At 43.5% G+C, this 27345-nt stretch overlaps 1 long non-coding RNA gene across 1 annotated transcript in view; it reads right to left on the reverse strand.

Annotated features, from left to right (window-relative positions):
• LOC139037010 (uncharacterized) overlaps positions 1–25558 on the reverse strand; it is a 41663-nt gene extending 16105 nt beyond the window's left edge. The window contains exons 1-2 of the long non-coding RNA XR_011489789.1: positions 25504–25558; positions 2620–2692 (exon numbers count right to left, since the gene is read on the reverse strand). This is a non-coding gene — a long non-coding RNA (uncharacterized lncRNA). The remainder of the gene's footprint in view (positions 1–2619; positions 2693–25503) is intronic.
• Positions 25559–27345: the final 1787 nt, after the last annotated feature.

A 27345-nucleotide genomic window follows, 5' to 3' on the forward strand; every position in this document is an offset into this window, starting at 1 on the left:
ACTGGAGTGGGTTGCCATTCCTTTCTCCAGGGGATCTTCTCAACCCAGGGGTCAAGCCCATATCTCCTGCATTGCAGGCAGATTCTTTACTGCTCAGCCACTAGGGAAGACCCTTTAGAAAATATTATTCTTCCTTTAACTTCTTTTCAACCATTTGAAAAATGTAAAATCCATTCTTAGCCCAGGGCCTTATGAAAACAGATGGCAAAGCTGATTTAGCTCAAGCCACAATGTGCCAACCCCTAATCTTGAGTCCTCACTCCATTTAAGAGAAGCAAAAACTCAAATCACAGAAGGAATGATTTATATAAGAAAGAAGATATAGAATTTCACTCAGCCAACCCTACTGAAAGATGTCTTGACTCTATATCCAAATATTGGTGAACAACTGTACCCATGAAGTTAAAATAGAATGATTAAAGTACATGTGGACCACTTTCAAGGTTTCCTGTTTTTTCCCCCATTTACAATCAACTGTTTGTATAAATGTTTTTTTTCATATCTTTTTAAGGTCAGGCAGGCAGGGGCCATGTCTGTCAGTTTCACTGCTGGACCCTCCAACATGGCCAAGATTTCTCATAGTGATTGCTAGACCAGGATTTCACTCAATAAATACGTATCAAGTAGCTATTAAGCTACTTCATGCAAGACCTGCTTCCTGGTTCTATGCACACAATCATGAAAGAGACAGGCAGTGTCCTTGTTTTCAAGGACTTATATTTGGCTGGAAGATATAGACAACATACAATTAAACGAATATCCCTTCAATAAGTAAACGTTAGATCACTATACAAGCCAATATTGTAAAAATCAGCAGCTTGCTAAGACACACCCTCTCCCAAAAATATCAGTCAAACTTAACAGAAGTTCTCTTTTCTCTGCCTATAATAGCATCTTGATATACCCTAAGTATTCAAGCATTCAGTGGTCCTATTTTCTGACGGAGGCAGTCAATACCCAAAAGAGAGAGAGACATTACTACTATACCACTACCAGTTCTGAGAAGTAACGATATTCTGAATGAAACACACATGCGGCCCAGGTTCTATAACATGCTGAGAATCCCCTCGCCCCACACCAGGGTGTCCACATCCTAGTCCCTGGATTCTGCGCAAATGCTACCCACTATAGCAAAGAGGGACTTCCTTTGTGGCTAGGTGCTAAAAGTCCACCTGCAATGCAGGGGATGCAGGTTCAATCCCTGGGTCGGGGAAGATCCCCTGGAGGAGGAAACGGCAACCCACTTCAGTATTCTTGCCTGGGAAAGCCCATGGACAAAGGAACTTGGTGGGCTACAGTCAATGGATCACAGAGTTGGACTCAATTTAGCAGCTAAACAACAGCAACAATAGCAAAAGAGACTTTGTACATGTGGTTATGGTTAAAGAACTTGAAAATAAGCAGTATCCTGATTATCCAGGTGGGCCCAATAGAATCAGTTGTTGCTGTTGTTTAGTAGCTAAGTCACGTGCAACTCTTTGTGACCCCGTGGACTGCAGCCTGCCAGGCTCCTCTGTCCATGGGATTTTCCAGACAAGAAATACTGGAGGAGGTTGCCATTTCCTCCTCCAGGGGATCTTCCCGACACAGGAATCGAACCCGCTTCCCCTGCATTGGCAGGTAGATCCTTTACCAGTGAGCCATCAATAGGAGACTTAAATGAGAGCTTCAGAAGTCAGAGAGATGCTCCAGAGGAAAAGACAGGAGCGATTTGAAGGATGAGAAGGACTCAACCTGTCACTGGTGGTCTGAAGATGGAGGGAACATGAGCAAAGCCTTTGAGGGCCTCTCAAACCTGGGAAGGGACTTCTGCTGACATCAGTGAGGAAGCCAGGAGCTCAGTCTGACAACAGAAAGGAACAGACTTCTGCCAACCTCCTGAAGCAGCAAGGAAATGCCATATCTCCTAGTGCCTTCAGACAGGAAGTCTTCCGGGCCTTCAAACGGAGACCCAGTCAAGTCCACCAGACTTCTGTTCCACAGAAACTGTGAGATAAGAAATGGGAGGTAATCTGTTCCAGTAGTGATTTCAAACAAAAACAGGCCCTCTGAATGCCTTGGAACATCCCTGCCCCTTCTGTGGAGAAAGGTATTTATGCCAAGAAAATCTAATCTGTGGTGCCAGGTAAATCACTTAGCAATCTCTCTAATGATAGAATATTTAAAAGAAACCTGTGATGCTGATTACCGCCTAATTATTTCAAACAGGCTGTAATCATGGGCAATATTTCTAGAACAGGCAATACAATTAAAGTTACAAAGTCGCTTGCATTATGTGACAAAGCAACTGGATGATAAATATCCTCTTGCTGAATCAAGAGTCTCCTTTAGGCTAATAACGGATTAATCTGTATGTAAATCACATGGCCCAGTTACAACCAGTGTTTGACATTCTGTCTGCTATCAAGGGGGGGGAAGATTAGCATACTTCCCCAGAGTAAAAACTGTTGATCTTCTACAATTGAAGAACCACTCACTCTAATTTCGCCTGCTTCTCGTCCTGTACCTGACTCTCCATTTCTTGCTGAGCCTGTTTGATATGTCATTCCAAGAAGAGGTCCAGAAAGAAGAGCCACTCTGTTCAGAGGAAGAAATGGAGGCTTGCTTTTTCCTTCTAACCTGAGGATGCTTTTGAGGAAGGCTGCATCTCTGTCTGGGGGCTTCCCCGCTGGCTCAGCAGTAAAGAATCCACCTGCAATACAGGAGAGCTGTGTTCAGTCCCTGGGTCGGGAAGATCCCCAGGAGGAGGGTATGGCAACCTTTGCCAGTATTCTTCCCTGGAGAATCCCACGGACAAAGGAGCCTGGCAGGCTACAGTCCTCGGGGTCGCAAAGAGTCAGACATGACCGAGCACACACGCATACACACATCTGTTGGAACTCTTGTTTCTGTTTTTTGTTTTTAACACCATAGACTCAAGGAGAACTAACGTACTCACTACTCAAAGTGTCAAAATTGTGTAGAAACTGGAGGAGCGGAAACAGCACACCTGGATTTGGTAGGTGGAAGATAAGATACGCAGGATGCTATTTGTGACAGACCAAAAGCGAAATGAAAAACCAGACGGTGCCACTGTGAGACGTCAAGTCTGGAGGAGACACGGAAGCTGCCTTAAGGAAAAGGCAAGTTGGTTTTCCTGTCTGTCTGTTCGCTGGGCGTTGTTTGTGGGATAGGGGACTTTTTAAGTGGAGAGTTTGATTCTATAGAGGAAATGCTCAAAGCCTGGCCCTAAGGGCTTCCCTGATAGCTCAGTTGGTAAAGAATCTGCCTGCAATGCAGGAGACCCGGGTTCGATTCCTGGGTCGGGAAGATCCGTGGAGAAGGGACAGATTACCCACTCCAGTGTGCTTTGGCTTCCTTGGTGGCTCAGCTGGTAAAGAATATGCCCGCAAGGCGGGAGACCTGGGTTCCATCCCTGGGTTGGGAAGATCCCCTGGAGAAGGGAAAGGCTACCCACTCCAGTATTCTGGCCTGGAAAATTCCATGGACTGGACAGTCCATGGAGTCACAAAGAGTTGGACAGGACTGAGCAACTCTCACTTTCACTTTTTTTCTTAAAGGGAGAGGTAGAGCCAAATCAAAGCTGAACTACCCTATGAAATAATGCAAGTGCCAGGGCCTTTGCACAGCCTAATCTCTGCCAGAGGCATGTTGGTGTCAGTTCTTAAACAGGCTCACACAAACCAGTTACTAGCTAGCATCTATTCCCAACTCTGTTCGATGCGCTCACATTGGTTGTCTGAAATTGGCTGCAGAAAGAATGTTTACATCTTGGAAATGTGCCATGCCTACATATCAGTGCTCTTGCTCTGGGAGAGCCAGTGGTTAAACATGAACCAGAAATCCCTTGTTATCCCAGAAATCTTCCTTTGGCCCTGTCCCTGCTCTATGTAAGTGCCATCTCAGAAAACCTGCCCTAACTACCCGACTGAAAATAGCACATCCACTGTCTCTCTCTATCCTAGTGGTTTTCAAAACCAGCTGCGTACTAGAAACACCTGGGGAGCTTTAGCATCTAGTAAAGCCTCACTTTAGACCACTCAGATCAGAAACTCCAGCTCTGCAGGAGGTTCCAGTGGGAGGCCCAGGCTGAGAATCATCTTTCTAGGCCCTTATCCAGCTTGTTCTTCATAAAACGGCAGCTATCTGCAGTAGTATCTTTACGTGTTGTGCCCTTGCTAGCAGAATGCAGGTCATATGGGGGCAGGGCCATTGTCTGATTGTTTAACACTAAATCTTTGAACCTGGAATCAAGCCTTAAACAGAGGGGACAGTAGATAATTTGAGGAAGGAAGGGAAGGAGCGAAGAAAGAGGAGAGAAAGGAAGGGGAGGGAAGAGGAAGCAATATTTTGCATAGCTAGCATCTCTGGAAGGGCATTAAGTTGCTAACCGATCCATTTCTTCTTCAGGAAATTAGAGGAAAGAAGATTCTGACCTGACAGCAAAACTGACCTTACAATATAGGGGCAGGGTGGGGGGATGGGGGGTTCTGAGGCCGGAGACACAGCACCAAAAGAGCAAAAAGTTAATGATCAACGTGCAAGGTGATAGCTGACAACCAACTTTAAGATCTCTGTTCTGTTACTGCACAAACCAGCTTTGTGTTAATGTTCTCTGAGAACCAAAGGAACGAGCTGTACCTGCGCTTGGGATAAGGCAGTGCAGGGAGACACAGGAGTGCCAGGTTGTTCAGCTCCAGAGGATTCTGCTCACATCACGGGCACCGTGAAAATCTCCCCCTGGAGTTGTGCAGTGCACAGACCACAGGGGCATGCCAGCAGGCTGGGGAGAAGAGCAACCTGGAAAATGTGCTGTGGGACAGACAGCGTAACCAGAGAGGAGCTCAGGGGAAGAGTCCCCTTTATTTTTTAGCTTTTAAAAAGTTTTAGTGAAGCTTTTAAAAAACTTTCATTTCATTGAAGTATAGTTGATTTACCATCTTGTGCTAATTTCTACTGCTATAGCAGTGATTCAGTTATATACACACACACACACACACATAAACACACATTCTTTTCATATTCTTTTCCATTGTGGTTTATCACGGAATACTGAACACAGTTCCCTGTGCTATACGGAAGCACAGTTGTTATCCATTCTCTATATAATAGTTTCCACCTGCTAATCTCAAACTCCCAATCCACCCCTTTCCTACCCCCTCCCCTTAGCAAGTGTGTTCAGAAGAGTAAGCTCTTAAAGACATAGAAGGAGGCCAGTTGGAAGCAATTAGGATGAGCTCGCTGAATGGAAAAAAAAAAAAAAAGTGAAATTTTAAATCAAGTCATCACCTAGCTGTAAGAAAGGGCTGGGCTGCTCTATACCTGGAAAAAAATACTAAATATATGGTTTTGGTGGTTTCCGGGTTCTCAATCCATCTGTTCACGTGTTCTGAGAGCCAGAGACCCAGGCCAGGGTCTGTGGGATCTGGGTAGTATCAGAGAGTAGGTCGGGATAAAGAGCTCAGATCCATGAGTTGATGCGACTTCCCAAATGGATCAGTGGTTAAGCCTCTACGCTTCTAGTGCAAGGGGCTCAGGCTTGATCCCAGGTCAGGAACTAAGATCTCACATGCCATGCCAGCCAAAATAAGGGGGGAAAACAACCATGAGTTGAGACTTGCTCTCGGAGGACATGTCCATGAACGTTTTTGTGTGTGCTTCCCCATGTCGTGTCTAGTCGTGAACCTCACGTGTGACTGGGAGGTGCCCACGGGGACCAAATCAGCTTGGCCACTAGGGGGAGACAAAGGAAGCTGGAAGTTCAGTGCAGGCTGCAAGGGTTTCTTGCAGACCCAGCGGTGGGGACGGGAGAACAAGCCTGCCTGGGCCTGGGGGAGCAAGAAAACATTCACAAGGGAATTCACAAGAAGAACAGTGGGTTCTTGGATTTCTTGAGCCTGATTTTGTTTTTTTGCACCTGCCTCCTTCTTAACAGAACGCTGTTTTGGGCCTTCCCCCAGACAACCCTCGAAGGAAGAGCAATTTTATCACCCTTGAACTGAACATTCAGTTAATAGTTAGTGGCTTGAAGGTGCTCCCTGCCGTTGAAGCAGAGGGCTGGTGCCTGATGCATGCCGAGAAAGCTAAGTAGGCTGCAGTGATCTGGGTAGCTGAGTGGATGCTGGCATCACCAGCTGGGACCACACGTGAAGGAACACCAGCTTAAGGGTGTCCTGGGTCGTGTCCACTGGGGCTGCCTAAAAGGACAAAGGAACCGCCGCAGAAATGGGGTGTAAATGCTAGATTTCTAGGCAAGGACTGTAGAAGGACCCACTGGTGGAAGAGGAAATGTATGCTTCTCAGTCAAAAGAACTACGGAGTAAGGTCCACAGGATGAGGCCTCTGAAATTAACTTCACTGTCACCCTAGAGAAAAAGACTCAGCTTTAAGCAGTCACCACCCCAAAGAGTGAGAAACCAGCCTCAGATACAGAGGTCCAGTAAGACATATCCTCCCCCTTTTCCACCCTTCTCTCTCACCAATGAACTTGGGAAGAGTCAGTGCCAAGTCAGCAAGCTTCAGAGAAAGAAGCAGAAGGTAGAAACCGGGAAAAGTCAACCAACCCCCCGGATCCTGCCAGCTGCCAGCCTGAGGCTGGCTGGCCCCCAGTGAACAAGGAGAGAGAACTTGACTTAAAGACTTCATCATTTTAATCTTAGAGCTGACATTCTCTTTCCTGTGGCCAACCCTTGTCTTCAACTTAAGCAATCTGAGAACTTTCTTTTATGGGTGAGGGATAATAGTCATGGGCATAAGGAGGCAGGGGGAGGTTTCCCCCACTGAACAAATTTTAAAGGGTCTATGGAAGACAAAAATAAATAAATAAAAGTAAAATTGCAGTTGTGTTACAATATCATTGGTCTTGTTCAAGATTGTAAAATTTGAGAAAGACTGTGCCCACCCCAACAATTATTCTCTGCAAAATGGGAAAGAGGATAAAATACATTAAGGAGTGATACATTCTCTACTGACAGTAAGAACTGTGGTTTTGGGAAGAGATTATGACAGTATCTTAGCACAAAGTGACAATGCTAGAGTGATCCAGAAGTGATCTTGGAAAGCCAAATATTCATAATCCTTAACTAGCACTCTAAAACCAGAGACAATAATCACTGAATATCCTTATCAAGGAAGAATGGGGCTCTTTAGCATCACTAAGATTTATGTGCAGAAAAGAAGGAGTCAAGTGTAAAGTGCGAGAGAACTCCCAGGCAGTCGGTCAGTTCAGTCACTCAGTTGTGTCCAGCTCTTTGGGACCCCATGGACTGCAGCACGCCAGGCTTCCCTGTCCGTCACCAACTCCCAGAGCTTACTCAAACTCATGTCCATCAAGTCGGTGATGCCACTCAACCATCTCATTCTCCATCACCCCCTTCTCCTCCCACCCTCAATCTTTCCCAGCATCAGGGTCTTTTCTAATGAGTCAGTTCTTCACATGTGGTAAAAGCATTGGAGTTTCATGTTTAGTATTAGTCCTTCCAATGAATATTCAGGACTGATTTCCTTGCAGTCCAAGGGACTCTCAAGAGTCTTCTCCAACACCACAGTTCAAAAGCATCAGCTCCCTTTCAGATCACATTAAAACATAGCAAGAGTTTACCTGGAGGCTCAGATGATAAAAGAATATGCCTGCAACACAGGAGACTCAGGTTTGATCCCTGGGTCGGGAAGATCCCCTGGAGAAGGGAATGGCAACCGACTCCAGTATTCTTGCCTGGAGAATTCTGTGGACAGAGGAGCCTGGCAGGCCACAGTCCACGGGGTCGCAACGAGTCAGACACGACCAAGTAACTAACCCTTTCACTTTTTCAATTGCGGCAGAGCTGGAGGATTTGCTATCAATGGATGCAGAGTAAGAAAATTCTCCAACTGAATTAGGAAGAGATTTTCAAATATGATTAAAACCAATGATCAAAATAGGAATGGGAAGACCTCCCTCCTCTTTCAAGGGGTAGAGGACAGCAGGGCATGTTTTTTCAAAGTGATACAGAGAAAGCTCTCAAGAGAAGACTAAAGCCAGAGGCTTCAAAGAGAAACAGCTGTCTGCTCTGCGGCAACATACTTAGTGCAGAACCAGAAGAGACAAAAATGGCAAAATTGGAGCTGGAATAGTGAAAAATCAAAGAGCACGTGAGAAGTTTTTACAGATAGAGTGATAACAGAAGGAAGACTCAGAAACCTGAAGACACCACCCACAGGGTCTTAAAATCAGCAGGATTGAAGGAAGAAAGGATGGACGGGGAGCTGGTGAGGGAAAGAAAGCCACAGGTGGGGACAGAACTCAAAGGGAACATAGGAAAGTTCTGAAAGCCAGCAAAGGTAATCTACAAGGAACCCAAGAGGACACAGAGATAAATGAGGCATGTCCTTGCCGTCGACATGCCCTTAATCTGGACATGAAGATCTAGATGCAATTACCTTTAACAAAAATTGTGACCTAATGATACAGGAACACAACATGAGAATATGTGAACTGAAAAAAGTAGCCTTTGAAATGAACTTTAAGATATACATGGTTCACTTTGGAGTGGAATTTAGGTAGGAACACTTGGGTCAAAAGTGTTCTGGGAATGGGGAGCAACATGGATAAGGCATAAAACTGTAAAAGAATTCTAAGAGGTCTAACATAGCCTGAACTATTGCCAAACACACAAGAAGAAAGGTTTTCAATCGGTTAATAATTAACAAGTAGGTGATAAATTGAGTAGGGTGATCTCATTATTCAACAGGAGCGGAGTTTCTAAGTAAAGTGGACTAATCACTAAAATCTAGCATTGCATTGATGTCATCTACCAAGATCATTAAAAAAACATGAATTCCTGATGTCCATCCCAGAAAGATTCCAATTTAATAATTTTAAGGTAAGTCTCAATGTAATCAGTTAATGAGCCTGAGTATGTGGGAACCATGGAAGATTTTTGAGAGATCTTGAGTAAACTTTTCACCATATTTCTGAATTAATAAAATATGATAAGACAAGTACAACAAGAATATGTTACTGTGATAAATTAGGTAACAGTTCTCAGTTTTTCACTGTCTCTTGTAATAAGATCTTGCCATGTCCAAGAGTGGGCAGAGTACACCTCTCCACTCCATTGATGTTGGGTAAGTATCCCAAGTAATGTGGATAGGATGACAGTGTCTAGTCCAGGACCAAAGTTTTAAGAGGGTGTTCTATCTTTTAAACACCTGCCATCAATCATGAGAATATGGCAGGTGCTTCATTCAGAAAGAATACGGAGATGCATAGAACAGACCTAAACCCAGCTTGGTGCCAAACTAGCCAAACAGCATCCTGAGGAAGAAATGCCCCAGCAGACCTGCAGGCCTTTGAGTAAGAAAAATAAATGCCTAGTGCTATAAGTTATTGAGTTTTGGCAAAGTGTGTTATACCACATTTTTACAGCAATAGCTGACTAATACACTAATTAATTTAAATTCAAGGCTACGCTGCATCCTAAGCTCAATTCCCATCCCAAATTATGCAGTTACTCTATTCAAAATAACTAACTTCCCAAATGTCTTATAGAAATCAAAAGGCAATATAAAAACACTCTATTTAATGTGGGAATGTAACAAGTTCAAATTATATTCCCACATGTAATAGGACACAAGTCAATCTCACCTTCTACCTCATATGCAACATGACATTTCCCAAATCCATTCCTGAAGAAATCTAATCCCATGCTACTGTAGACAGAGATCACAATAGAGTCTCCAAGGTAAGGAGGGAAGGCTGAAATGATCCTTCCTGTTCAACCTCAGCAGGATGCCAGGGAGTCTATCATAGTTTGGAAAATTCTACATTTGATGCTACACTCAAGTATGAGAAACCTCACAAGAAAATGTTAAGCATTAGTGTGGCTGAATCTAGAGTCTGATACACAGAGTAAAGTGAGAAAGAGAAAAGCAAATATTGTATATTAACACATACATGTAGAATCTAGAAAAAATGGTACTGATGAACCTACTTGCAGGGCAGGAATAGAGGCAGAGACATAGAGAATGGGCTTGTGGACACAGCAGGGGAAGAAGATGGTGGGATGAACTGAGAGTGGCCTTGACATGTATACTGTCACATGTATGCCATTTGCAAAATAGACAGCTGGCGGGAAGCTGCTATGCAGCACAGGGAGCCCAGCTCAGCGCTCTGTGATGACCTGGATGGGGGAGGAGGAGGTCCAAGAGGAAGGGGATATACATACACACATAACTGATTCACTCAGTTGTGTGGTAGAAGCTAACACAATATTCTAAAGCAATTATGAAAGTGAAAGTGTTAGCTGCTCAGTCATGTGCCCGACCCTCTGCAACCCCGTGGACTGTAGCCCGCCAGGCTCCTCTGTCCATGGGATTCTCCAGGCAGGAATACTAGAGTGGGTTCCCATTTCCTTCTCCAGGGGATCTTCTCCACCCAGGGATGGAACCTGGGTCTCCTGCATTGCAGGCAGATCCTTTACCATCTGAGCCACCATACATAATTAAAAAAAAAAAGATGTTAATCATTAAATGTTGATTATAACATTATGGTTAATACACATAGGGGATAGGTTCTCCTTTCAGAGAATAACATTGAGATACTCATGTCTTATAAAATTTAAGAACTTGCAATGATGTCAACCATATTTTTTGCAATCACCAGGTTTTCCTTTAGTGATGCTTCACTACCTTATTCAGTAAGTCTTCTTCATTTCTATATTCTTTTTGAGCCCTGAGTTCCAACCACACCAATGCTAAATTAAGAGTGAGCCCCATCAAGTGAGTTAACGCCTTGAGTACAGATTCTTTTAGTCCTGTGCCAAAGGCTTCGGAATTGTTAGAGCCAAGAAAACCTGTTTCTTTATACCTATATTATTTTTCTGCTTGAGAACCACCTCTATTAGATTCCTGAACTAAAGTTGTCATAGATGGTTCTAGAAACCTGTGTCCCAAGGGCTCAATGAGAACCGAACTTCTGCCATTATTCTTTTCAAAAGTCTAGCCTTTGCTTGGTCTTTTAATGCCTGAGCCTTGAATAACCATTTAAATGGCAGCAAGATATTTCCATATGTCACATCTTTCCTTGCAGCAGTGGGATATGCCTCTGGTAGTCTACTTACCTCTTTTATTTCCCTGTTCCTTTAAGAAAACCCAGCTGTGCTTTTAATAGCTCATTTTGCTTCTTAGTTCGCTGCCTTTCCTTCTCTACTGAGCAGGGACAACCATTCTGTCCAAAGAGAAAACCTTCCAAGTCTAAGGTACTGTGCGTGCATGCGTATGTGCATGCATGCTAAGTCGCTTCAGTCCCGTCTGACTCTGTGCGACCCTATGGTGTGTAGCCCACCAGGCTCCTCTGTCCACGGGATTCTCTAGGCAAGAATACTGGAGTGGGTTGCCATGCCCTCCTCCAGGGGATCTTCCTGACTCAGCAATCAAACCCACATCTCTTGTGTCTCCACCACTGGCAGGCAAGTTCTTTACCACTAGCACCACCTGGGAAGCCCCTAAGGTACTGTAGTTTGATCCAATTCATTTCAACTGGTTTATGGGGTTTGGGACATCTCTGCATTTATTTTCCCCTTGCTTCACATGCATTTAAACTCTTAAGATATTTAAATCATTTGAGGTAGTAGATCCTGTGTAATTCATAAACAGCCAACCCAAGGGCTGAGAACCCATAGATAAGAGGAAAATGAAAATGGCAAAAAGAGAGTGATGAAAATTTGGGAATTTTGAGACACAGGCTATATGTGTGAAAGTGTTTTGGGCTTTGTGGGTAAGACCAGAATATTTAGCAGCTGTAAATATTTTTAACACCTTTGAGACTTGAATATGATAGTATATGCTAGTGCTTTGGAAAGTATCAAATCCAGAGAGTAAGGGACTTTTATTAGTAGTCATCACCATTTTTTAAGATGCCACTAATGACTATTTACAGAGAGATGTGGCCAGGAGTGCTGGCATCAGGGAAACTTTCTAGATGCGAGACACTGTCCTTGCCTTCGAGGTTGGTAAGAGTAAATTCGCATCCATTTTCAAGCCTAAGGCTTTCGTAAACACAGGTACTTTGTCAGGTAAGACAAGGTTTTTCCAGCCTGAAAAGGAAATGTCACCTGGTCCCTGCCGCTGGCCTGAATTTAGCCCACAAAGAGCTGCGCCCCCCCCAAGTCCAGAGCAGAGAAGAATAATGGTAGGGATCTGGGCTGTCGGAGCTCAAGGCCAAGTTAGACTCACCAGCTGCATCTGTACCAGGACCCTCCTGGTTCCAGCCAAGAATGAACAAACCCTCTGACTCCAAAGCCTCCAGGACATGTGGGGTGGGGGCAAAGGTGAAAAATTATATGGGAGAGATTCATCTTCACATCTCAGGCATGATCAGATTTGGGTTTGGACCGTCCTTACTAACGGGCATAGCCAAACGACAGCACAAAGCTGGCAGAGACCAACACAGACCCTGTTAGAGCAAATCCTCAGGGGGCTCTGCTGTCCCGGATCGTTTGGATGGAGGAAGGGAATGCTTGCCAGGGGACGAGAGGTCCAGAATGAACACCAGCAGGCCCTGGAGCACTTGGAGAAGATCCAGGGAGAGCAAGTGTCGACCTTCGAAGCTCACAGAGCTAGAGTCTAGTAGAAAGGCACAGGTGGCCTCCAGCCACCACGGCAGGTGGAAAGCTCGGAGTGTGTCCCCGAAAGGTAATGAGGCCGCCTGAGGAAGGCGCAGTCACGTCCCACTCTTCCTGACCACATGGACTTAGTCCACCAGGCTCCTCTGTCCGTGGAATTCACCAAGCAGCAATCCTGGAGTGGGTTGCCCTTTCCTTCTCCAGGGTGTTCTCCTGACCCAGGGATGGAACCCAGGTCTCCTGTATTGCAGGCAGATTCTTTACAGTTTGAGCCACCAGAGAAACCCAATGAGGCTGCCTGGGGGTCAGGAAACCCATCAGTAAGAACAATGTCCAGAGAGCAGCTGCCCTGGCGTTGATTCTGCATGTGACTGAGGACAGGTGACTAAACTGTGTCCAGACCTCAGCACACGGAAGCTGCACGGCCAGACAGCCTGTGTTCCCCAATGAGGAACCCTGTGGAATGATGGGCACCTGCCTTGGAGAGACAGTGTCAGAACCCCTTTGTCACATAGCTCTTTCTATTTCACTTTCCCAGCACTGTACACCTCTCATGCAGGGCTGATCCACCTGACAAATACTCATTAAAATTCACAGAACTCTGTCCTAGAAGTACACACAGAGGCCCTCAGATGCATTTGAAAACCTGAAGAAGAAGGATTTTCTGGTCTTCACTAAGAAATCATTGCAGCGGCTTTATCCAAGCTCTTTCCTGGGCTCTAGGACAGAACCAGTGAAGAATCTGCCTGCAATGCAGGAGACCTGGCTTCAATCCCTGGAGAAGAAAGTGGCAAACCACTCCAGTATTCCTGCCTGGAGAATCCCAAGGACAGAGGAGCCTGCAGGCTACAGTCCATGGGGTCACAAAGAGTAGGACATGACTGAGCAACTAACGCTTACACTTACTAATGAAGACAAAGTGGGTTTTCCTGGCACAATAGGGTATTTTAGGACAATCAGAATTCCAGTCCTGGCTCCAGAACTTACTAGATGAGTAACATGAGCTGAATGTCTTCACTCTCTAAGGCCCTGAAAAAATGAGGACAACAACATTAACTCTGTTCATTTCCTACCTTAATAGTCTATGATAAAGATTAAATGGAAAATCCTGTGCCCACAAAATTTGGTTTTTTTAAACTTTGAAGCATACATAAATATTTCTATTAGTGGGACTATGTGTCTTCTTATGCCACATCCATTAGAAGAACTCAAAGGAAAATAAAAGGTGAGACCAAATTAGACAAGACTCTCCCTCAGAACTCATGGCTCTGAAGTGAACTTCCTGTCACTAATTAGCACAACAAGTGCCCACAGAATCACTGGCATTTATTGGGGCAAAGTCTTCTCTTATGTCTCAGAAGGTAAAGAATCTTCTGGCATGCAGGAGACCAGGATTCGATCCGGAGACAGGAAGATCCCCCACAGATGGGAGTGGCAACCCACTCCAGTCTTCTTGCCTGGAGAATCCCATGGACAGAGGTGCCTAGTGGGCCGTAGTCCATGGGGTTGCAAAGAGTCAGACATGACTGAGTAACTAACACGTTCACGTTCATATTTTATTGTGGAAAGGGAGCTGAGAAGTTCTCTAGTAGAAACAGAATAACACGGCAGAGGAAGGTTTGGATTTGAAGTCAGATCCCCTGGCTCTGTTCCTCACCTCCTTGAGTAAACACTGAGTCTTGCTAACTCTCAGCTCCTTGTCTCTAAAACAGTGACAATTGAACCCGGCTCGTGGGGTTATTTTGGAGATGGATCAAGGTAATGTGTATAAAATGCTTAGAATGCTGTGCTTAGCACTTAATAAGTGCTCTCTAAATGATGGCTATTGGAGAAGGAAATGGCACCCACTCCAGTCCTCTTGCCTGGAGAATCCCATGGATGGAGGAGCCTGGTAGGCTACAGTCCATGGGGTCGCGGAAGAGTCGGACACAACTGAATGACTTCACTTTCAATTTTCACTTTCACACATTGGAGAAGGAAATGGCAACCCACTCCAGTGTTCTTGCCTGGAGAATCCCAGGGACGGGGGAGCCTGGTGGGCTGCAGTCTATGGGGTCGCACAGAGTCAGACACGACTGAAGCGACTTAGCAGCAGCAGCAGCAAATGATGGCTATCACTGTTTTATGGAGGCCAATTCTGCAGTGTAGAGAAACTAAGTGGTTTGTACAAACAAAAACCTGAACTCACAGTCAAGTCTTTCTCCAGGAGCTCACACAGAATTTCATGATTTTTCTGTGATTTGGAAACCTAGAACAACTCTGCTTCCCAGGTGACTCAGATGGTAAAGAATCTGCCTGCAAAGTGGGGGACTCAGGTTCAATCCCTGGGTAAGGAAGATACCTTGGAGAAGGGAATGGCAACCCACTCCAGTATTCTTGCCTGAAGAATTCCATGGACAGAGGAGCCTGGCAGGCTACAACCCATGGGATCCCAAAGAGTCGGACATGACAGCGACTAACATTATCTTTAGAAAAACCTTGGCTGGGTATCTGGACATCCATACCTACTGTTGGGAATGTTCATAACTTCCATGTTCAGTCACCTTTCAGCTCAGGTTCAGTGCTGAAAAAAACTAACATGAATTAAACTGAAGAAAAAAGAAGCAAAACAAAACAGACCAAGGCAAATACACAAAAGAAGACCAGCTCATGCTAACACTATGCACCTTCCTTACCATCAAGAGGTCATTTTCTGATGCCAATTTTAAGCAGTGTTAAAATGCCAAGAAATACCTTATCTTGAATTGGATCCATTGCATAGGTGTCTCCAAAGATTAATTACTGAGTTTTCTTATGCATGTCCTGGCACTGTCCTTTGTCAGTTCGGTTACAATAGCAGAAGAAACATTTCATAGGAGGGCACTTAATATCGCCAAAGAGATCAGTTTCCTCCCTTCTCTGGCATCGCAGATCTTACTACACTGAGGGAACTCCTCTGTTCTGCATTATCACAGATCCAATATGAATATATGAATGGAAGATCTTCTTTTGGCTAGAATTGTTGACAATGTAAGCAGAGGAAAAGGCCTTTCCTCTGAAGAAGCCAGAGTTAAGTTAAAAAGCAGGAGGAGGAGCAGTCGTGTATCTAGTCCCTGGAGTTAGCCTGGTTTCTCCTCTTCTCCATCTGCCAAAAAAAAAATACTTCTCTGATCAAAAGAGACTGTTCTCTCTTCCCATTAGTCTCCATCAACCCTGTAAATCGAGAGCCAACTCTCTCTCACTGGGTTTTAAAGCATTCAGCACACTGGGAATTTAGTAATTCTGATGTAGATGTTGGCCAAGGGCTCCAATTTGTTACTACAATGCTGCTTCACTTATGAGGGGTCCCTCTGGCATGGAAACCTGAAGAAGGACATACTCATATTAAAATCTCCCCCCAGGGATCTTTCTCTCTGATGAACCTTTGAACTCAGTATCTGCAAAATGTGTTTGGCCACACAACTGTTTGCTAGTGTTATCTGTTCTCTTGATATCTCATTGTGTTATTTAATTCTTTAGTAATTAAAATAAGTCTTGGGCTTGTCACCAACTGATTTCAAATTCCCTGAGATCAAATTATATGTTGTTATCTGCATTGAGGGTCTTGGCAGTGGTGCTCAGCCAAAGTACCTGGTATATCTTTGCCTTTGTGTCACTCAACTAAAATCACACACACAATAACACACTGTAATTGCATACATATACATTTTGCCTTCATGTGTTCCCTATACTGTAGGATGAATAAGAATTATAAAAGAGTCATAAATAGGTTTCTGTTGCCTGTACCAGCACTCAGGAGCTGTAACACCTTAAAGCCCCAGAGGGTGACAGTGAATGTGAGCTCAGAAAAGGTGGGAAATTATGTTAACCACATCACACTTGCTCCACAGGAAGAGATAAATAATGCCCAAACCTACTGTGAAAAGGAACTTCCACAAAACTCTTCTCTCCTCCAGACTTCCTCAGTTCTAACCCTTCCCATCACCTAAACAACCTTCATGACAAGGGAACAGCAGAGATTGCCTATGTTTGTACTATCCACGAGTCTCATCTCCTCATGAAGTATTCAATTATTCACAACATCCCCACAGTGTCCTTGGCCAGGGTCCTTAGCAAACAATCTTCTTTGAAGGAGTCAGTTTGCCAAAATTTTATATTATCAGCAGGCTTGCAGAAACACTTAAGGAAAGATGCAGAGAATGGCAAAGCTACCAGAAAACAATTACTTAGGCTATCAGAAGAAAGAAAAAGATACTGTGCAAGCATACGATGCCCCACAGTGATTCTCTCTTGAGAGCAATGATGTTGGATCTTTCCCTGAGAACTCTACTTGAACAGAAATTCTTGACAGGGTTCATGTTAGACCTCTGGGGTGACTGGCCTCTGAATGCACTTTGACATTTCAAACCACGCCTCTCCTCTGACTCTTTGGGGGTTGCTGCCTAGAGAGCTGTCCTGAGGATTCTCATAAACAGATCAGGGTCAGCAGGATAGCACATTGATAGCTTAGCAATGCCTGCCAGGAACAAAGATGGCAGTGGTGGCACGATTGCCAGGGCTTGGTCAGCCCTAAATTAGATGTTCCAAACAGGCACTCTCCTAAGTTGCCATGGAAAATCTGAGGGGAGGCATTACAAATGTTTCCAAATATCATATTTGAGTTGGGCCTTAAAAAGGGACAGGATTTCAGCATGTGAGTAAGAGGGGCAATCTGAGCAGTGAAGGGCAACAGCATAAGCAAAGGCACTGAAGCAGAGATACAGGGGGCTTTTGCACCTTTGAGAAACAGTGCATGGGCTATTGCATCTCTTGGTAGGTCCAAGAGATGCTGCTGACCCAGGGTCCAGGTCAGTGACATACAGGAGAAATCCAACGTGATGAAACAACCTATATGCCCATCATCAGATGAATGGATAAAGAAGACGCAGCACACGTGAGTAGTAGGATATTACTCTGCCACATAAAAGAATGAAGTTGGGTAATTTGTAGAGATGTTGATGGACCCAGAGTCTGCTGTATAGAGTAAAGTCAGAAAGAGAAAAACAAATATCGTGGAATCTAGAAAATATATGGAATATGTGGAATTCCACAAATACGTGGACTCTAGAAAACAGCAGGGCAGGAATGGAGACACCCACGTAGAGAAGAGATGTGTGGACACTGGTGGGGAAAAGGTGGTGATGAATCCGGAGGTTCGAATTGATGTATATACACCACCAGGACCTTCCTTGTGGCTCAGGCAGTAAAGAATCTGTCTGCAATGTGAGAGACCCAGGTTCAATCCCTGGGTTGGGAAGATTCGCCTGGAGAAGGGCATGGCAATCCACTCCAGTATTCTTGCCTGGAGAATTCCATAGACAGAGGAGCCGGTGGGCTACAGTCCCTAGGTCACAAAGAGTCAGACAGACTCAATGACTAACACACACACATACTCACCACCACGGGTAAGATAGATGAGTGGTGGGAACCTGCATTACAACACAGGGAACCCAGCTCCAGGCTCTGTAGTGATCTAGGGGGGTGAGGTCGGGGGATGGAGTTGGGAGGGAGGTCCAAGAGGGAAGGGATGTATTTATATATGCAGCTGATTCCCTTTATTTTACAACAGAAACTAACACAACATTATAAAGCAACTATGCTCCAATAAATTTTTTAAAAAGAAATGCAATGTGAGCTGTATGTATAATTTAAATATTTCCAGTTACCACATTTTTAAAAAGTAAAACTTTTTAAATTCTTTTTTTTTTTAAGCATTCCATTGTGAGCAAATCATTAGAAAGCTTGCAGCAAAATTCAAAAGGCTTCAAATTCATCAGAGTGGAGGAGCAGCTAAATTCTGCCAGTTTGCTTGGCAGGTACAAGGGGAGCCATAAACTACAGGATAAAAACAGTATCATAAAATGGAAAGGAATAAGAGAAAATCCCGAGCACTCAGGTTCTGATCAGACTGGCCAATAACAGGAGAGGAGATGGAAAGAGGGTGGTAGCCGTGCTGTAAGCTTGCTCATAAGGAACGTCTACAATTGCCTGCTTGACCTCTTTGTATAGGCAGAAGAAATATGTGGGATTCATTTATTCTGGGAGAATCTGAGTTATCCCTATTAACATCATAGCATTAAAGAGATTTCATAGTTATTCAGCTAGATTAAATCTTCATTATCTTTATTTAGGGTTCATCTTTTTTTTAAGTAAATCTCTTTACATTCCAATAGAACCTCTACCATGATGATGGTTATTACTTCGTACATCCTTCTCCCTGCTATCATCCCTCACACAAAAATACACCATATTTGAAATACCATGAGGAAGCTGGCCCAACTTTAAAGATTATCAGGGAGTGAAAAATTAGGCAGCACGACACTGCAGAAAGACCACACACTTCAGAAAGAGTCCAAATTAAGTTGAATCCTGGTTCTGCCAGCTGTTAACTATGAAAACTTGGGCTGCTTCCTGAGCCCCAATTAGTCCCAGTTTCATGATCCCTAAAGTGGGTAGGAACATGCCTGCCTTTTAGAGTTTTTGTGTGGATTAAATGAGATGATATATGTAAAGCCCCAACACAGGATAACACTAAAGATTCTCAATACTGAGTAGCTCATCCCTGCAATCAGTGAATATTTATTAGGCACCTACTATATGCTAAGCAATGTTTTCAGTGCTGCAGAAACAACCATAAAAAGATAAAGGCTAAGTAATGGTGTTGTTTTATAATATCAACAATAAGAATTGCCCTTAGAATGAACTGTCAATATGTCCAGAAAATAATATGACAGTTTCAACCAAAATGCCTGACCTCAAACTGACACAGGTCCTCTGAAGCTGCATGTTTTCCTTAGAGATTATCCTGTCCCACTTCTTTATGAGAGCTATGAGAAAACTTAGCTATGGGAAATAAAATGGCACTGAAATATGGGGGTATAAAGATGAGTAAGACTAGACTTCCCTGGTGATACAGTGGTTGAGAGTCTGCCAGCCAATGCAGGGGACACGAGTTCGATCCCTGGTCCCGGAAGATTCCACATGCTGTGAAGCAACAAAATCCGTGAGCCACAACTACTGAGCCTGTGTTCTAGAATCCTCGAGCTGCAACTACTGAAGCCCGCATGCCTACAGCCTGTGCTCCACAATGAGAAGCCTGCACACTGCAAAGAAGACTCAGCACAGTCAAAAATAAATAATAAATAAAGATGAGTAAGACTATATTCTCTATATTGAATCCTGTAATACCACACCAACATCATAACAGAGTCATCCTTATTTCATACTATTGGGGATTGCTCATTCATTCATTCATTAAACATCCATTAAAGGGCAATTCAATTTGTGAAGAATAAGAATGCTCAATGTAGAAGGAATTGCATGTGCCAAAATATGAAACTGAAAGAGAATGGGAAATTTCTGAAGGACGGAGTTTAATTTGTTTGGAGTGTAACATGCAAGGAGACAAGTGGTAAGAGATGAATCCTGAAAAATAAGCAGGGGTAAGATGATAATGGACTCTGAAAGCCCTTAAAGAGTTTATATTTGATCCTAACAAGACTCAGGATGTGGAAGGAAATGATGATGATGATAATGATGACAATGAATGATAGCGATGGTGGTGGTGATGGTGGTGGTGATGATAATGGTGATGGTGATGACAGCAGGTTTGGTGATAGCCATTGTCATTACAGGACAAATAGGCAGTAGTAGATGTGACTGCAGCAATAGAATGAGCATCTCTTGAGCATCAGCAATGAGTACGACTCTGCAATAAGCAGTTCCTTAGTTAATACAACTCCGCAAGAATAAGCAGTTCCTTAGTTAATACAACTCCGCAAGAGTAAGCATGTAACTTCCTTCACTCTGGCTATTGTATCAAAAAAGGATTAGAGGAAGACAAAACTGGAAGAAAGAGAACCAATTAGGAGGCTACCAGAGAATTCAAATTCAAGATCATGGTGATCTGGACTACTCCAGTAATGGGAATGAGAGACTTTTGAAAAGAATTTATGTCTAAGATTCATGATCCTGTAGTATCCTGTGGTTATGATTGAGAATATCAATTCTTACTGCCTGATATGATATAGAAAATGTAGGTGATTGTGCTTTATTTTTTTCAAACCCAGACCACACACTTTACATGTCCTTGTTGATCAAATCTTTATAAGGAATATTACACATTTTTTCTTTAACAGCCAAATTTAGAAATAAAAAATATTGTCTTTTCCAAGCTCTGGTTTATAGGATTATGCTTATTATACATTTTCCCATCAATGGAGAAGAAGCAGAAAGGATTCGGAGATCCCATGGAGACCCACAGACTGCAAAGAGGTTGACCTAAATCCTTCTTTAAGAATTCTGGCAAATATCTCGTCTTCAGAGCATTGTTACAAGGAGGAATATAAAATTTGCCAATGTAATCACCGTACTGAATGGGGGATATGGTATCATAAAACAACTTGAGTCTTTCCCCTCTGTCCAGCTCAATTCTTTCTGAATCCCTTACCCCCAGCCTGGGACAGTAGTCAAGCCGACCCCTGGGCTTCCCAGTCTCCTCAGGTCAAGAACAATTTCACTTCAGTCATTAAAACAGCTTATCCAATATAATCACCAAAACTCAATGAAATTCCCTCAAGGGAAAATGCCTCCCCTCTTGGTGCCCCCAGCTTCAGACTCAGAGCCTGCAGTGAGGGCAGGGGCATGGTTGGCCACCTTCATCCCTCTGCCCCCCTCCCCAACTCCTCCCCACTCCACGTGTTTCTAGAAATGGTTTCTGGCTGTCTGGGCGCTGGCTCAGAGGGAGAGAGGTGAAGAAGGAAAGGGCCCAGTAGGCATAGTGAAAGTGAAAGTCGCTCAGTCATGCCTGACTCTTTGAGACCCCATAGACTATACAGTGCATGGAATTCTCCAGGCCAGGATACCGGAGTGGGTAGCCTTTCCCTCCTCCAGGGGATCTTCCCAATCCAGCGATCGAACCCAGGTCTCCCGCATGGCAGGCAGATTCTTTACCAGCTGAGCCACAAGGGAAGCCCAGAGGGACCATTGTAACTTGATATTGGGTCCCCTGGCATGTGGAGCAGTTTCTTCCATGGGTCAGCTTAACAGGTTTTTCAGAAATCCTCCAGCTGGGAAACTTCGCGTGGCTCTTCTCCATCCGCCCACCCCACAAGGACTCCCTGCAGCACTGTCTTTTTGTCTTTCCCAGAAGTCTTTTTGAGAGGAAGTCTTTGGAACACACATATATGCACACGCGTACACACAAACACATACACACACACACACAGGCTGGCTCCTTACTTCAAGCCAGGCATCTTTACCCCATGCAGCTCACTCCCCATGCAGCCAAGCTCACAGCATCACTCAAAGAAGTTCCCCTCTGATCTCTGCTCAATAGGAGTCTTACGCTTTGTAAATTCCAGAGATCACATGTCAAGCTTTCCAAGAGTTCCCCTTGAAGCCCCTTTCCCTGGGCTTAAGGTGAAGAGAAGCAACGCCCAGCCTCCTCGAGCATGGTGCAGGAAAGACACAGCCCTGACTGCTCTCTCCGACCTCTTGTGTGGGCTAGACGTGGACGGGCGGTCACCGGTGCTGAAAAACCCCTTGTGCTCTCACTGGCATGCCCTTCATCAACAGCCCAGCACATCATTTTATGACAACATTTTACCTGCATCTAATTGCATTTTTCTCACCTTGTAGGGCCTCTGCGCAAACTCTGAAACGGGAAGAGATGTACTTAAGATGTTATCTTAGAAAGGAATAGGCACAATTACTGGGAATTCTGAGTATAATAATGTTCTTTCTGATGCTCTACCCTAAATGGCATCCTAGAAAAAAAATCATATTCTATATGAATGACCTAAAAGATGACTTAGATATCTGGATGCTGTGCCCAGATTTTCAGCAAGCACCCAGCATCATCCCTGCTACATTCCCTACTATTTCTGTCCAACATCCTGTGTCCTGACTCCTGATTCTGTTTCCCCTTTGCATCCCACTCACTCCCTTTGTACTTGTTGACTGATTGGAATTCCCTGACTTGGCCCTTCAATATACATCAAGCAATTTAGCTGAGACTCACATTTGTCTGGAAAGAAAGAATAATTGCTCTAAGCTCAGAGCCCATTTTACTCAAAATTATAGTAAAAAGGTTATATGTGTAGTGTGATATGTGAGACCCTGTGAAAAATATCTCCTTCACCCAGTATCTAAAAGTCTTAAAGATTCATTTTATAAATGTGTCTTAGTCATCACCTTATTTAAGACTATTTCAAATTTAGGTAACACTGATATGCATTTAGCCAGTATACATTTAGAGACAAGTTTGAAGAGAGTAAGATTTTCCCTTTAGCCTATAATTTCATTTTCTCACTTATATGTATAGATTTTAAAATGCTTTAGCCATTGACGTTGCAGAGTTCTGAATTTTTTACAAGCAACAAATAATTTTTTAGTATGAGTATGTGCCAAATACTGTGTGGAACATACTTACATTTAAAAATATGCATTATTTATCTGAAATTTAAGTTTTGCTGGGTGCTGCATGCTAAGTCACTTCAATTGTGTCTGACTCTTTGCAAACCTATGGACTATACCCTGCCAAGCTCCTCTGTCCATGGGATTCTCCAGGGAAGAATATTGGAGTGAGTTGCCACGCCCTGCTCCAGAGGATCTTCCTGACCCAAGGATTGAACTCACATCTCTTAAGTCTCCTGCACTGGCAGGCAGCTTCTTTATCACTAGTGCCACTTGGACATTTGGTAAATCTGGCAACCCAAGTCCCTGGAACTCCCAGTCTGACTGCCCACTAGTAGTCCTCGTATGAAATAAGCACCTTCTAAAATTCGCTGACAAGTTTTAAATGGCAATGATAGATTGGCATAGTTATAGGTCAAAGATGGATTCCTTCTCAATTCTGGATCCAAGTGATTGCTAACATCTTTGTTCTGATCTTCCTAAGAAGGAAAAGAAAACTGACTCCAGATTAGCAAATATGGGAAGATGGCACCCCAACACACAGTCTTTGCTGTAATTCCATCTCAAGGGTTCCCAGAAAGATTCTAAAAATACATGGCATCACTGAAAATATCTTTGGCTGAAAGTAACAGAAAATGTGAACTCAAACTGGCTCAAATAATAAGGAAATGCCAGAAAGCCTATAATTGGAAGCTCAGAAACATAATGATGCGCTAAAACCCCAAGTTCTCTCTACCCCTCTGCTCTCCTCAATGTCCACTAGTGTTAATAGATGCCATCTTTTCCAGAAAGGTCTGCTTTCCCTCCTCATAGCAACATGGTGGCCAGTGCCTCCTGGAGCTACACACCTGCCTTTCTACATCCAGCAGGAGAAGAAGAAAAGGCTCTCCCAGTCAGGGACCTCCACTCTTAGACTAACCAATACTATCACAGGAATGCCATGTGCTAATTATCTTAGAAATCAGGGTCCCTTCTGGAGCAGAGGAAGGGAAAGAAATACAAACAAAAATGGGATTCAACATGAGTTGGAGAGAATGAATGCTAGGTAAGTATCCAGTGGAGCTCACTAAAAACTATCATTAGTTCTTTCTTCTTTTTTTTTTCAAATAGGCCATTAATTGGATGAAAAACTGCCTAAATGTCTATATGTAAATTCATTCTGGTTGGTTTGACAAACCCAGTGAAGCAAAGCCAGATGAAATGTCTGCCTTTCAGAAAATATACTAATAACTACATTAGAAATATACATAAACACTGCAAGAATTTAGTATGAAACATTTTTTCTCCAGGACTTAGAAACATGGACATATTCAAAATCATTCCTAAGTCTTCCTTCTGTGAAAATAAAGTAATAATAATACACTAAATTGAATAAATCCTATTAGTAATATTTCTACATTAGCCTCATTGGGGTCTCACAATAACCTAGAGACAGTTCCAGTGTTTTGACAAAGAAACTGAGCCCCACCCTGATTTAGGGACCTGTCCAAGGTTACGTTTGGTTACAATGAATGTGAAAATGGAAACAAGAATTCAGTTCATTTTGTCACCTGGCTTCATGCAATGAAGGCATCCTTTTATACTGACATAAGAGCTCTGATCTATATTCAACTTCTGTCCCCTACCCCATGGCAATGGAAAATGAGGAAGTTGGAGGAGGTGATAATTTTAGAAATGTTATTACATTTGAATTAAAAGTCACTATACTACATTTAGCCTTTACAAAATAGAATAATATGGGCAAGAATCAAGTCAATGAAAAGGAATCCTACACAAAGGCTAAGCTAATCTATGGCTAAGCTTCTTCTTTTCCTCCACTGCCACTATATGAGTTAGAAACATTTTGGTTGCACATACAGACACACACACATACAATTCACAAGTAAATGCTGAACTGGTTTAAGCAGAAAAGGAAATGCATTGGCTCACAAAACTTAAAAGTCTAGGGTGTCTCAACTTCAGAGGCTCAAAGAAAGTCACAAGTGCCTGATATCTTGTCCTCTCCCAGTTTTGCTTGCCTACGTGCAGGCTTCAGTTGCAGGCTCTACTTGGTGATACAGTATTCAAAGCTGCCATCTTTTCCAGAACAAAATCTCTGAGTATCAACACCATCACGAATGAGAGTGTGCTTCCGTACCAACACTCTCAGAATTACCTCCTCATGACCCATTAGCTCTGACAGTGAAAGTGAAAGTGAAGTCGCTCAGTCGTGTCTGACTCTTTGTGACCCTATGGACTGTAGCCTACCAGGCTCCCCCATCCATGGGACTTTCCAGGCAAGAATACTGGAGTGGGTTGCCATTTCCTTCTCCAGGGGACCTTCCCGACCCAGGGATCGAACCCAGGTCTCCCGCATTGTAGGCAGATGCTTCCCTCTCTGAGCCACCAGGGATACACTCATTTCTGAAGCAGTCATGGTAGGGAAAATGCAAACCTCTGGTCAGCCACACTGCAGCTAAATGCCTACCTATGGGGCCAGAGCTTCGGTCATCTCCATTCAAACAGTGAAGAAGTGGTTACCTAGAAGAGAAACAGAGTCCATTTTAAGAAGGAAGGTGATTAGGGACTTCCCTGGTGATCCAGTGGTTAAGACTCAACACTTCTAATGCAGGGGACGTGGGTTCAATCTTTGTTCAGGAAACTAAGATCCCTCAATAGTGGAATCATTTCAACAAAATTTCTACAAGAAAGTAAAGAAGAAAATCTTTATGACCTTGGCAAAAACAGTGATATCTTAAAGAAGACCAAAGACATTAACCATAAAATATATAATATGAAAAGGAATAGGCATGCTTCTTTTCCAATAAAAACTTTTAAAAATATAATAACAACTCAAAAAGAAGAAGGGTGACTAGATGCTTGGAGGCAAAAATCAATACATCTATTACATTCATGAGCAAAAACAAGAACTTATTCAACGACTTGAGCAACTATATTGTACCCCTGCCTAACTAGTGTCTTTTCTCAAGTCTTTTAAAGAAACTGAATTACCCATCTTGATTATTCCCTTTTGGGCCACATTTGTACAGGCAATCTGACTCAGGAACATGACGCAAACCCTGAAGTATGGGGTTAGATTTGTACCCAAAGAAACAGACTAATGTACATTGCCATTCTTTTATCTGTTGGCTTAAAAGTAATTAACTGGCTGCAGGAGATGAAGAGAAGAAAGGGTGAAGCCTCATGCTTCATAAAGGTTATCAGTGTGAAGAAGAGAAGGGTTTACGCTGAGTGGCAGAGGCATTTGTCTCTGAAGCTGAAATGACCTCACTGATAGATACAGAATCTGATTGAGGAGTTTGTAGAACTCTGGCAGAAAATCAAAAGAAGTGAAAATCAAGCCAAAAAAAAAAAAAGTCCAAAACACTTTCAGAGTTGGTCATCACTTAAGAATCATTCAAAAAAGCTGCTTTGTCCTCTTAGAATAAACCAGCTCCATGTTAAAAGACAGGTCACAATCTCACAGACAGCCACCAGTCTGGAACTTTGCAAACAGTGGTCACTCTGGAGATGTTTCAAGTGCCCTTATGTGAGCCTGCATCTTTTCAGTCCATTTCCCAAATGGCTCTAGATTTTATCTTGCTGGGTAAATTGCTTTCTCCCTCTCCTTCACCCTTATTTTCTGCCACAGAAAAAAAGAAGAATGAATTCCTACCCTCTGAGGCTTCAGGCTCTGGACTAGAGATTGAACCAAAAAGAAGAAAATTAAATTCTCAAATAGGCACCGTTTACAATAACATAAAAAGAATCAAATGCCAAAAACTATATCTAACAAAAGATATACAAGAAAACCACTGTTACCAAGTCCAAGCTCACTCTGCTCACCACACAACAGGCCAATGAATCCTAGCCATGAGGCGTTGTTGTAGTGTTAGTCTTTCAGTCCTGTCCGACTCTTTGTGACCCCATGGTCTGAAGCCACCAGGTTCCTCTATCCGTGGGATTCTCCAGGCAAGAATACTGGAGGGGGTTACCATTCCATCCTCCAGGGGATCCTCCCCACCCAGGGATCAAAACAGGGTCTCCTGCATTGCAGGCAGATTCTTTACCATCTAAGCCACCAGGGAAGTCCATAGGAAAAAGACTTTATTTGAAAAGCCAGCTGACCTAGAAGACAGCAGGCTGGTGGTGGTGGTCTAGTCGCTAAGTCCTGTCCCGACTCTTTAGACCCCATGGACTGTAGCCTGCTAGGCTCCTGTGTCCATGGGATTCTCCAGGCAAGACTACTGGAGTGGGTTGCCATTTCATCCTCCAAGGGATCTTCCCCACCCGGGGATCAAAACAGGGTCTCCTACTGCATTGCAATCAG

The sequence above is a fragment of the Odocoileus virginianus genome, chromosome 10 (genome assembly GCF_023699985.2).
Source record: "Odocoileus virginianus isolate 20LAN1187 ecotype Illinois chromosome 10, Ovbor_1.2, whole genome shotgun sequence".
NCBI classification, from domain to species: domain Eukaryota; kingdom Metazoa; phylum Chordata; class Mammalia; order Artiodactyla; family Cervidae; genus Odocoileus; species Odocoileus virginianus.